The sequence below is a fragment of the Mesoplodon densirostris genome, chromosome 1, assembly GCF_025265405.1.
Source record: "Mesoplodon densirostris isolate mMesDen1 chromosome 1, mMesDen1 primary haplotype, whole genome shotgun sequence".
Taxonomy (NCBI): Eukaryota; Metazoa; Chordata; class Mammalia; order Artiodactyla; family Ziphiidae; genus Mesoplodon; species Mesoplodon densirostris.
The window spans coordinates 16,429,130-16,441,181 of record NC_082661.1 but is presented as its reverse complement, the minus strand read 5'-3'; positions in this window follow the sequence as shown (position 1 = coordinate 16,441,181).

Here is a 12,052-nt window from a genome sequence, read left to right as displayed (position 1 = left end):
AGTAAATATCTAATAATTATGAAATATACTCAAGAGGTTAAGAAAGTTCTTGCCTGGAATAGTTTTTAAGTGAGGACATGCTACCGACACTGGTTCCAGACGGGATTTCAATCAGCTCACAAGACTGCCTAAAATTAAGCAAGTTAGCAAGTACAACTTTGGAATTTTTTTTCCCTACCATGTATACAATGCAGTTGTAGGTACGGCAGAGGTTTACAAAGATAAGATAGATCCTTGAGTCCCTGCCCTCAAGAAGTTCAAAATCTAGGAAGCTCACTCAAGTCCTCCAGTTACTTCCTATAAGGTTTCAGGTGGAGGGAATGGCATGAAGAGAGGAAAGCAGGCCCCTACCTAGAGTAATGCTGAAGGGTCTCTGTCTAAAGAGCAATGATTTATTTGCTCTTTAATTAATCCAGGGATCTAAGATTATTTATTTTGTTATCTGTAGAGCCAATAAAGCACTCTCCTTAATTTCTTTTGAACACAGATAAACAAAAAAAATTTCCACTTTCAGTATGTTCCAGGGATTTGGGAGCCAATTGAAATCCCATTTATTTTTTCATTTATATTTTTATTATATTAGTAAATGTAAATAATTGGTCTTAGAACGGAAAATGTTTTAGTAAAACTGGTGCTGTGGTCAAGTCGAAGTTGTATTTGCAAAGTGGGAACAGGAGTCCAGTAGTCAAATATTACAACATAGTATGTGTGCCTCTGTCCCTAAGGAGACTAGGAGACTAGGAATATGGATGAATACTCACATATCTCTGTATTACTCTCAAAATATCTAACCACACATCCTTTACCCATGGAAAGCCAGTAGATCTCCCTGCCGTACCATTTGTGGAGCAGTGTGACTTCTAAGCTTTCTGGCAAAGGAATGTTTTTAGATAATGTACAAAGAGAGCTAGAGTTTCTGCAAAAGAGATTTTGACAGGTGGCGACGTTTTTCTAGAACCATTTCCATAATCCTAAAGTGCCCCCCAGGAACCAGAAGTCACTGGTTTTGAAGTCCACTATTATACCATCTGTCATATGTGAAGAAGAGCCTGGCCCTGGGATATGAGATAAAACTCAGATACCACTTGTATTAAGCAACGACCTCATAAATAAGAATGCAATAAACGGGCCATAGTGATGTAATCCTCATTGCCATTTGGGGTTTGATTATCAAGCCAAGCCAAACAGAGACAAAGAATGAGACGAGTGTGTTGGCTGACTGGATTGTATATTAAAAAACAACAACCCTAAGGTACATTTCAGTCCCTGCTTAAAAAGTAATAAAACTGACAATTACATATTGTAATAACTTGGGATGGTGACAGATGGTAACTAGGCTTACCGTGGTCATTGTTTTGTAATGTACAGAAATATTGAATCACTATGCTGTACATCTGTAACTAATACAATAAGTCAAATATGCTTCCATAAAAAACTGACAATTACACATAGTCCTTAACCATTTTTTTAAAATAATAAAGGAGATATTTGTGCTGGGAAAAATATAAAGAGTACATCCAGTGACAGCTATCTAAACATGACACCAGGAACAGCACTGAGCAGTACACACGGCAGGGTAGCCTATAAAAACATAAAGTGCTCTGAAATCTAGTGACCAACATGTAGATAGAAATATTACTCTACCACTTTGGGCTTTTGAAAAGCCAACTTAATGCAGTGATGCTGAAAATATATCTATCTGAAATGGCTTCAAACTACATGTTGGTACAAATTCTAGTAACACTAAAAAAAGAAGGTGCATTAGCATGTCCCAGATTCATCTGTGAGACTGTGGCAGCTAGCATTAGCAAGAAATAAAATGGTGCATAAAATAAACAGTCCCTGCTCAAGTGGGGAAAACACTTTTTCAAATCTTCTGACCTGTTGAACTCTAGGCTCCATTCTACTTTGGTCTTTGAAACTTGCATCATCCTTACTGCTTCCTGACTTCCTGGTTTCAACACAATGACAATTATAATTCCAAACCCCTCCAAACCTGAATTGTGTTATCCCCCAACCCCAAACCCTGCCCCGTAAATGGGCCTGTTCATATCCTGCTGCATCCTTATCCTAATTGAAGGAAGATTCTAACCTTGTATTATCAACAGGTACAAATATCACTAAAAAAAATTTTTTTAAATAATTTTTATCTCACACTTCAATATGATATACTAAAACATTAAAATAAAGTTCAAAGCCACCCAGTAAAGAAACCTCTAAGCCTATTGTGACACAACACAGAGAACACTCAGATAGGTCTGCATGATTATGGTCTTCAGAGATAGTGGCCAATATTGAATGATTTTGCACTTGCATATCCACTCAATAAAATACGTTGCATTTTTAAAGTTCATGCACTTCTCAAGATCTAGTGTTTCCTCAACATTAGTTCAGCCTCAGCAGCATTCTAGTAAAAAGGGTGCCATTACATAAAGAAGATGTGGTGTATATATACAATGGAATATTACTCAGCCATAAAAATAGAATAAAATAATACCATTTGCAGCAACATGGATGGACCTGGAGATTATCATATTAAGTGAAGTAAGACAGAGAAAGACAAATATCATATGATATCACTTATATGTGGAATCTAAAAAAATGATACGAATGAACTTATTTACAGAAAAAAAATAGACTCACAGACATAGAGAACAAATTTATGGTCACCAAAGGGGAAAGGAGGAGGAGAGGGATAAATTAGGATTATGGGATTAACGGATACACACTACTATATATAAAATAGATAACTAACAAGGACCTATGATATAGCACAGGGAACTCTACTCAATACTCTGTAATGACTTATATGGGAAAAGAATCTAAAAAAGAGTGGAGGACTTCCCTGGTGGTGCAGTAGTTGGGAGTCCGCCTACCAATGCAGGGGACGCGGGTTTGATCCCTGGTGTGGGAGGATCCCCCATGCCGCAGAGCGACTGAGCCCATGTGCCACAACTACTGAGCCTGCGTTCTAAAGCCTGCGAGCCAAAACTTCTGAGCCCGCGTGCTGCAACTACTGAAGCCCGCGCGCCTAGAGCCTGTGCTCTGCAACAAGAGAAGCCACCACAAAGAGAAGTCCACGCACCGCAACGAAGGGTAGCCCCCACTCACTGCAACTAGAGAAAGCCCGCTGTGCAGCAACAAAGACCCAACACAGCCAAAGAAATATATTTAAAAAACAATAATAAAAATAAAAATGAGTAGGGCTTCCCTGGTGGTGCAGTGGTTGAGAGTCCGCCTGCCGATGCAGGGGACACGGGTTCGTGCCCTGGTCTGGGAGGATCCCACATGCCGCGGAGCAGCTGGGCCCATGGGCCATGGCCGCTGAGCCTGCGCGTCTGGAGCCTGTGCTCCACAATGGGAGAGGCCACAACAGTGAGAGGCCCGCCGACCACAAAATAAATAAATAAATAAATAAAAATGAGTAGATATATGTATATGTATAACTGAATCACTTTGCTGTACACCTGAAACTAACACAACATTGTAAATCAACTATACTTCAATTTAAAAATTAAAAATAAAAACAAAAATAAAAATTTTTAAAGGTGCCATTACAGCTATTCATTCTGGGTAATAGATATGTGGGTGTTCACTCTACCATTTTATCCACTTTGTGAATATTAAAATAGTTTACTAAAAAAATGAGGTTGCATAATCTTTTGATTTTACTAAAAACAACTAAATTGTGCTCTTTAAAAGGTGAATTTTATGGTATATGAATTATATCCCAATAAGAAAAACTATGTAAGCATTATGCTTTCCAAACTGGAGATGGGAGAAATTTGAAACAGCTAGAGAAACAGTCATTTGTTCAAAGCCAAATAAGATATCCTTGGAAAAACATACAAATGTGGGCAAAAGCTAATGCAGCACTTTATCCCCTACAGTCATTAAATTAAAGAGAGAATTATTATAAAATCCTTTTACTCTCTTGGCTTAAAAAGGAAAATGGCAGAGTTAATAGCCAACAGTTTTTGGTGACTTTACATGAATAGATATGGGTCTTCGTTAGTCCATCTATCCTTTACTAGCTGTGTTTTACCTCAAAACTGAAAAGAAACGAATGACAACTTCATGAATAAACTCCTAGTTGGATCTATAAGGGACAGAAACTGAAGCACAGCCAGGAAAATGGGGATTTCTGGGTGACGAAGGAAAGGATGGGAGACTTGTGGTGGTCGGGATGAGCAAGAACAAACTCGGTTTAAGATAAACAAGGGAAACAATTCTCTTCAAATGAAAGTATGATTAAGAAGCTAAAAGATCTTAGTAACATGGGGAAAACATAATGTCTCTTCTCTAATTACAAAAGAGAAAGGCACCTAAAACCTTCAGAACAGGCAGAGGAGCTACAATAAAGTCATTATCTGAATAGAAACCAATTTAAAGGTGATGTGATTTTGAGTAATTGAGGAATGTAAGAAAAAAGAATCCATTTGACCTTAATGCTGTGAACATTCTCCTTAAAGAAGCACAAGTGTGGTGCCATGGAATTGCATTCCTTTCTCTGGTTTCCAATGTTTAGAATAAGCCTATACACAAAGCAGGGCAAGTTTACAATAATATCAAAATATAAGTGTCAATTTTTGATAACATGAAAATAGTGGTAGGGCTGACGGAGCTCAGGGCTTGTAGTGAAGGAGAGGTTGAGAGTAATTAGGAACCTAGTTCCTCAACTTACATCCTAGAGAGTCTATAGAGTCCAGAGTTGACAGAACAAGAAATTGGGATAAAAATATAATTTTTAAAATTTAAAAAATGCATGTTATATGGGACTTCCCTGGTGGCACAGTGGTTAAGAATCTGCCTGCCAATGCAGGGGACATGGGTTCAAGCTCTCGTCCGGGAAGATCCCACATGCCGTGGAGCAACTAAGCCCACACACCACAACTACTGAGCCTGCGCTCTAGAGCCCATGAGCCACAACTACTGAGCCTGCATGCCACAACTACTGAAGCCTGCACACCTAGAGCCTGTGCTCCTCAACCAGAGAGGCCACCACAATGAGAAGCCTGCACACCGCAACCGCTCACTGCAACTAGAGGAAAGCCCGTGCAAAGCAATGAAGAACCAACGCAGCCAAAAATAAATAAATTAACTTTTAAAAAAATTTATGTTATAATAAAAATAATAAAACACTAGGTAGGACGAAGAACGGCAGAGATACAGTAGGGATACTAAATCTTTTATCTTTCATAGTGAGGAGTCTAACATTAATGGATGAATAAAGAGCAATGTAGTTTTTACATATATATTTTATACATGTATTTATATTATATATACATATATACAATGTAATACCATTCAGTACTGATTGATTTTTTTCTTTTTACATTATACATGCATTGCTTTTACCATACTTTCTTGATTCTTTAAATCACAGAGTCAAGGGGGAAATAATCTGCATAACAAACAGGCACAGTAAAGACATTTTTGCCATCAAAAACATGAATCCACTGGATTGGCAGTTTCCCACTTCAGATGGTCAAATGCCAGCTCAGCTGGCATTCAGGCTACGTTAGGTCCTTGCTTCGACACTAGAAAATCAACTGAATACAGCCTAACAGGCTTAAAGGAAGCTCAACCAAGATCTTATCTTGTTAGGGCATATTTCTATTGGCAACTTATCAAGTAATAAGAAGCCAAAAATGCACTGGCGTTGAGTCCAGTGGATGAACTCCCTATTTCCAGCTAGGATAAGGATAGCCATTTCTAAAATAACAACACACCTATCACACCAATTTTTTAAAATCTTAATCTGAATATACAATATACAATTATAGGACACAGAGAAAGAATTGTCACCAAAACGATTTAACAGTGTTTCTAGGCAATCAATGGAGAGTCTCCTACAATGTAGTAGATAGCTGAATACACATTTATATGGTTCTTCACTAAGTCTGATAAATGTTATTGTGGGTGCCTCAAAATTTTAATAATACCCATTCTGTCAGTTATTATTAAGAACTTTTAAAAATAGAGGTTTTGAGCTCTTCACACATGTAGTACATACATGTACTGCGTATAAGAAAAACAGGGGGCTTCCCTGGTGGTGCAGTGGTTGAGAGTCCGCCTGCCAATGCAGGGGACACGGGTTCGTGCCCCGGTCTGGGAAGATCCCACATGCCGTGGAGCGGCTGGGCCCGTGAGCCATGGCCGCTGGGCCTGCGCGTCCGGAGCCTGTGCTCCACAACGGGAGAGGCCACAACAATGAGAGCCTGCGTACCACAAAAAAAAAAAGAAAGAAAGAAAGAAAGAAAAACAGGAATACTAACACAAATGAACAGTTACAGATTTTTAGCAGAAGCTTTACCCCTTGCCTACATTCTCTTAGGGAAATTTGTTGCCTTTTTGCTTGGGACTGTACAGAAAGAAGTAATCCCAGGAGACTTACACCACTTCCCTTTGAAGTCTTTCTTATTCTGCCAAGGAGGAAATCTGGGCATGACTAAATCCCAACCCCTACACATCCTCCTATGGGGGAGTATGAAAATGGAAAATTGCAGGTATGGAAAGGAGTGGATGTCAGCCTCAAATCTAAATTTACAGGAAAATTAATACTATAGCAATTGGAAGTAGTTACTTGGACAGAGCTGATATGGAAAAGGATCTTAGAAAAAAGTCTGCTTTTCTGAGGTGATATATAGACTGCAAATCAGGGAAGATGTGGTCTTAGCACTTTGGAAACCACTTAACAACAGTGGTTCACTACTTTCAAGTCACCCTAAAGAATTCTACTACATAACAGCTTTGACAGACTTGTCCTTAATATGAATCTTTTAAAATAATGGAAGTGCACTAGGTTTAAAATCAAAACACCTGCCAATAACTGGGAAGGTATATGTACAACATATATCAGGGAAATGGTTAATATCTTTAGGAAGAGAAATGGAGGGACATCCTCCTGTCTCCACCCCTCAACCCCCCACCATAAAAAAACAGCAGGCAATTCACAAGATGAAGTATATGGGAAAAGTTCAGAATTGTTCCTAATCAAAGGCATGTAAGTTCGAATAGATTCTCTTTGTTCCCCACAAATAACTGACAGAGATTATTTTCAGATAAAATCCAGAAACTGTGAGGACACTATTAGAGCTGTTAGTGGAAGTTTAAAATGATACAGCCTAGGGACTGCCCCAGTGGTCCAGTGGTTAAGACTCTGTGCTTTCAGTGCAGGGGTTGCAGGTTTGATCCCTGGTCAGGGAACTAAGATCCCACATGGTGCGAGTCGTGGCCAAAAAAAATAATAATAATACAGCCTTTCAGGAAATCATATGTCAATATGTCGTCAAATTCATTCACTGGAATATTATGATGTCATGAAAAGAACCCCAGAGAAGTTTTTATAGACATAGAAAGTTGTTTATGGAAAACTATAACAAAACATAAGTACAGAAAAATTACCTTTTTGTCAAACACATGAAACACAACTTGTGGACTTCCTATATTTAACAAGAATGTTTAGGGCTACTAGTAGGGCAAAGCAGATTGCTTCTCCCTTAAGTCTCATAGATTTAGCTAACTTTGGTAGAAAGCTAGCCTATCTCAAACTGATTCCCATCTTATGATTTGCTCTAAGACAAATTAAAAAGTACTTAATTTTTATATTTGGCATTATTTTTAAAAGGCTCTACTAAGTGTTCTTTGAAAGCCCTTGAAAATTTTTATTGCTGTGTTTAAGTATTATAATATCAGTTAATTGCAAAAAAATTAAGTATTTCTAATGACTAACAACTGTCAGAAGCACACTTTGGTTCCAAAAAAAAGTGTGGAGAGATACAATTTCTTTGTGTTCCATCACTGCATTATTTGAGTTTATTTCCAACCATCTGTAAGTAAGCAAAACAAAACAAAATACCATTATCTACATTCTACCTGTCACCTGCATCCGCAAGTAAAACATCCAGACCAGCAAGTTAAATATGAAAAAAAATCTCTTCCTGAGTCAATGACTTTGAACCAGTTACTTAACTTCACTGTGCCTCAGTTTCCTCACCTGTTGAATGGGGTCATAATATTATTTACCTTGCTATGGTCTGAATGCTTGTGTCCGCCCCCCCCCCAATACTTATGTTAACATCCTAGCCTTCAAAGGTAATGGTATTCGTACGTGGGGTTTTGGAGAGGTGATTAGGTCATGAAGGTGGAGGCTTAATGAACAGAATCAGTGTTAAAGGGACTGCACAATGGACATATATACACTACCAAATGTAAAATAGAGAGCTAGTAGGAAGCAGCCACATAGCGCAGGGAGATCAGCTCGTGCTTTGTGACCACCTAGAGGGATGGGATAGGGAGGGTGGGAGGGAGATGCAAGAGGGAGGAGATATGAGGATATATGTATATGTATAGCTGATTCACTTTGTTATAAAGCAGAAACTAACACACCATTGTAAAGCAATTATACTCCAATAAAGATGTAAAAAAAAGAGAGAAAAAATAAAATAAAAAATAAAGTTGAAATTAAAATTGCAAAAAAAAAAAAGGGACGGCACAGAGCTCCCTTCCACCACGTAAAGACACAGCGAGAAAGTGTCAGCTATGAATAAGGAAGAGGGCCCTTCCCAAAACGTGACTGTGGTGGCAATCTTGATCTTGGACTTCCCAGCCTCCAGAACCGTGAGCAATAAATTTTGGATGTTTATAAGCCACTCAGACTGTAGTTTTTTGTTATAGCAGCTCGAACAGACTAAGACATATTCAACACCTCAAGGATTATAAATTCATTAATCTGTGTAAAAATCTTAGAATATTGCTTGGCACATAGTACCTCAGTAAATTTTAGTTTTTGCAATTATTAGCATTACTACTACTAAGTAATGTACTCTTAATTTATTATTATTGCTATCATTACTATTATTATCTTTATTATAAGTAAGGATACAAGTAGTAGCACTAATGTGGTTAAAGCAGAATTAAAGCAACTATAAAAAGCAACTTCAAGGTAATTTTGCCTAAAAATGAAGCTTTAGAATGGCTCTAGAATTAAAAATTTCTACTCCATCAGTGTTGATTCAGGGGCAATGAAAACTAGATAGCAGTAGGGTTATACCACGTGTCCTGAGTGTCAGTATCTAAACATGCTCAGAGTAGTGACTCAATTAGCTATTAAAGGTGTCATATATTTTAGAACTCAGAAACACTAAAGGTCAATAGTAGAACCACTTGTACTTTTTGAAGTTCAAATTGCCAATCTCAGATACACTGACAGATTTCTTGCATAAATTAGATATAACCATCTTGGATCTTGCTGTGAAATAATAATTTTTAAACTCAGTTTTAAATCAATCCAAGCGGTGAGATAATAAATGTTTAGTTCTTTGCCTTCTCTTGATATTTTTCCTTTTCCAAAGCATGAGGAAATTTTAAAGCTCTAAAAATCAAATTACTACTTTTCAAAACTATTCAAGGGAAGTAACTGTTAGTCTATAATACACTTAAAAAACAGAAACCCTAAAGTTTGTGTTTAAGATCAGGGCTGGCAGATCGAGGCTGCAGCTGCTTCTGCCTCCTGTTCCCCCATCATGGACCCTTATTTGTGTGGGCTGATGTGCAAGAGAGAGGACGGCTCCTGGGAAATGGGAGACAGAATGGCCCTGTTTTTTAGCTCTGCCCACGGGCAAGGTCTGACATCTATAAAAAGAGGAGCTGATATTAAAAGGAAAAGGTGGCTTTCTGTAGGGACTTCATAAAATATTTTTAAAAAACCCTAATGTATAAATAGGATTTCTCTGGGGACCCAAGTGACAAGGTGAGACAAGAAGTTGAGGAAAAAACACTTCTCATTTCTATAAAAACCGATGGGGATGCAGCCCCTCCTGGCAACCTAGGTTGACCTCTTAAGAGACCAAGAGACTTCACTTGGGCATAGAAGCAGAAGCTTCATGATGGGATCACAGCTCTGTTGGTGATATATCATGGGCCTTGTTATGGTCACTCCCTAGGAAAGAATGCAATAAAAAATCACAGTGAAGCACCTGTTCCTTGGAGTCAGACGAGGTTCCAACCAAAGGAAAATCAAAGTTTTCCTTCTACCTCACTGGCCATTTATTCTCAGGCTCTGTTTCTATCTCTTCCTTCCTGCTTAACCTCTAAACTTCAGAGCAGTGTTCCTCAACTGTCTAGGGAAAAGAGTTAGGTGTTTTTGTTTTAATTCCCAAACCCTGCAGAACAGTATTATTGTAAAGTGCAATAAAAACGTATTACCGAAATAATGAAACTAAAGACATACAGAATACAAGCTACTGATCAGGCATTTGTTATAATTGCTATAAACGTTTCTAAAACTTACCCTGAATTCTGTTTTTATCTCACTGGGACCAGTAACAGGGTGTGGGTGGGAACCACGCTCAAAGGTGGACCACCTTTGAGCAGCATTGCTTCACCATCTATATCTCTTCCTAGGTGATATCCCTAAGCTTTATGCTGACAAACCCCCAACTGAAAGCTCTCGCCTTGACCTGTCCCCTAGAATAGACTCAGATGTCCAGCTGCCTGCCTGACCGCCCCTCTCGAATGTCTCAGAGGCATCTCAAATTAACACGTGCTAACAGAACCCATGACGTTATTCCCACTCCCAACACCTGTTCCCTCCATCCCCCTATCTCCCTAAACAGAACCTCAGCCCTCACTCTCCCCCAGGTGCTCTCCCGCCCTCACTGTCTAACTCCACTCCATCAGTAATTCCTGCCTATCCCTCCTCTAAAATAGTCCACGAATCTGCCTGTTTGTCCCCCCTCCACTGCCCCACCGTCCTTCAAGCCACCATCCTTTCTTCTCTACATCCCTGAAAGGGCATCCCAGCTGCTCTTTCTGATTTCTTTCCTGCCAACCTGTAACTGACAATCCACAAAACAGCAAAAGCGAGGCTTTAAAATGTGAATCTGATCCCATCACGCCCCTGCTTAAAATCCTCCAGTGGGTGTTCATGACTGTCAGAATAAAATCAAACTCTATGGTACCCAAGACCCTACCTGGCTGGAGCTCTACCTCCCCTCCAGCTTTCTCTCTGATTTTGTTCCCACTGCTAATATATGCCAGCTACGCAGACCTTCTTTCTGTTCCTGAAACACACCAAGCTCCTTTCTGCTTCGGGACTTTTACATGTGCTGTTTCCCGTGCCTCTAACACTCGTGCTCAAGCTCCAGGTGGCTGCCTCTTTCTTCTCACTCTGATCTCAGCTCAAAGGTTCCTTCTGTAAATGGCTTCCCCGACACCCCCCAAGATGCCCACCCACACTCCAGTCATTCTCTTTCACATAACCCTGGCTTACTAACACCATGATAGCCCTTATGGATATTTGAAATTATCTTTGTTTGTTTCTTGTTTTGTTTCTTGTCTGTCTCCACCTCCCCAACAGATTATAAACCTGAGAACAGGGGGCCCTAACTGCACTGTGCACCGCTGCAGCCCAGTACTTGAACTGTACCTTGGCTGGTTTGCAAAAAAATAATAATAATTAATAATAATATATATTAATAATATATTATTATTATTGAATTATTATTTTTTAATTGAATCAATTAATCACTCATTAATTGATTCAACAAATATATATATATATTTGTTGAATCAATTAATGAATTATTCTGAGAAATGCCACTTGAGGTCCCTGTGAGTCTTTAATCTCCGTGCCTCTGTTTCTTCATCCATAAAACTGAAGTGTTAATGCATGACCCATCAGGTGGCTGGGAGAATTCGTTCATTCATAAATGAGGTAATGCACATAAAGCACTGGATACAGGGCCTGGCAGTAGCAATCTATGAACGGTGGTTAAAAAGTAAATTGTGCGCAGTGGCCAGTACTAAGGAGCTTCACTAGAATGTGGTAAGCTCTTTCGTAGCACATATGAGATCCCTCCTGGGCCATGTTGGAGAAGTGGGGAGAAACTTTCAGGGAGAAAAATGCTGAGTTCTTCCAGTTTTTTAGTTGAAGGCCACTGAGCCAGCAAAATGTGGATACTTATAGGGATACGCCCCATTTGTACTCACTGGCTGGTCGGCCCTAGGGAAACTTGCTGTGCGTTTGCATTTACACAGCTCTGGCACT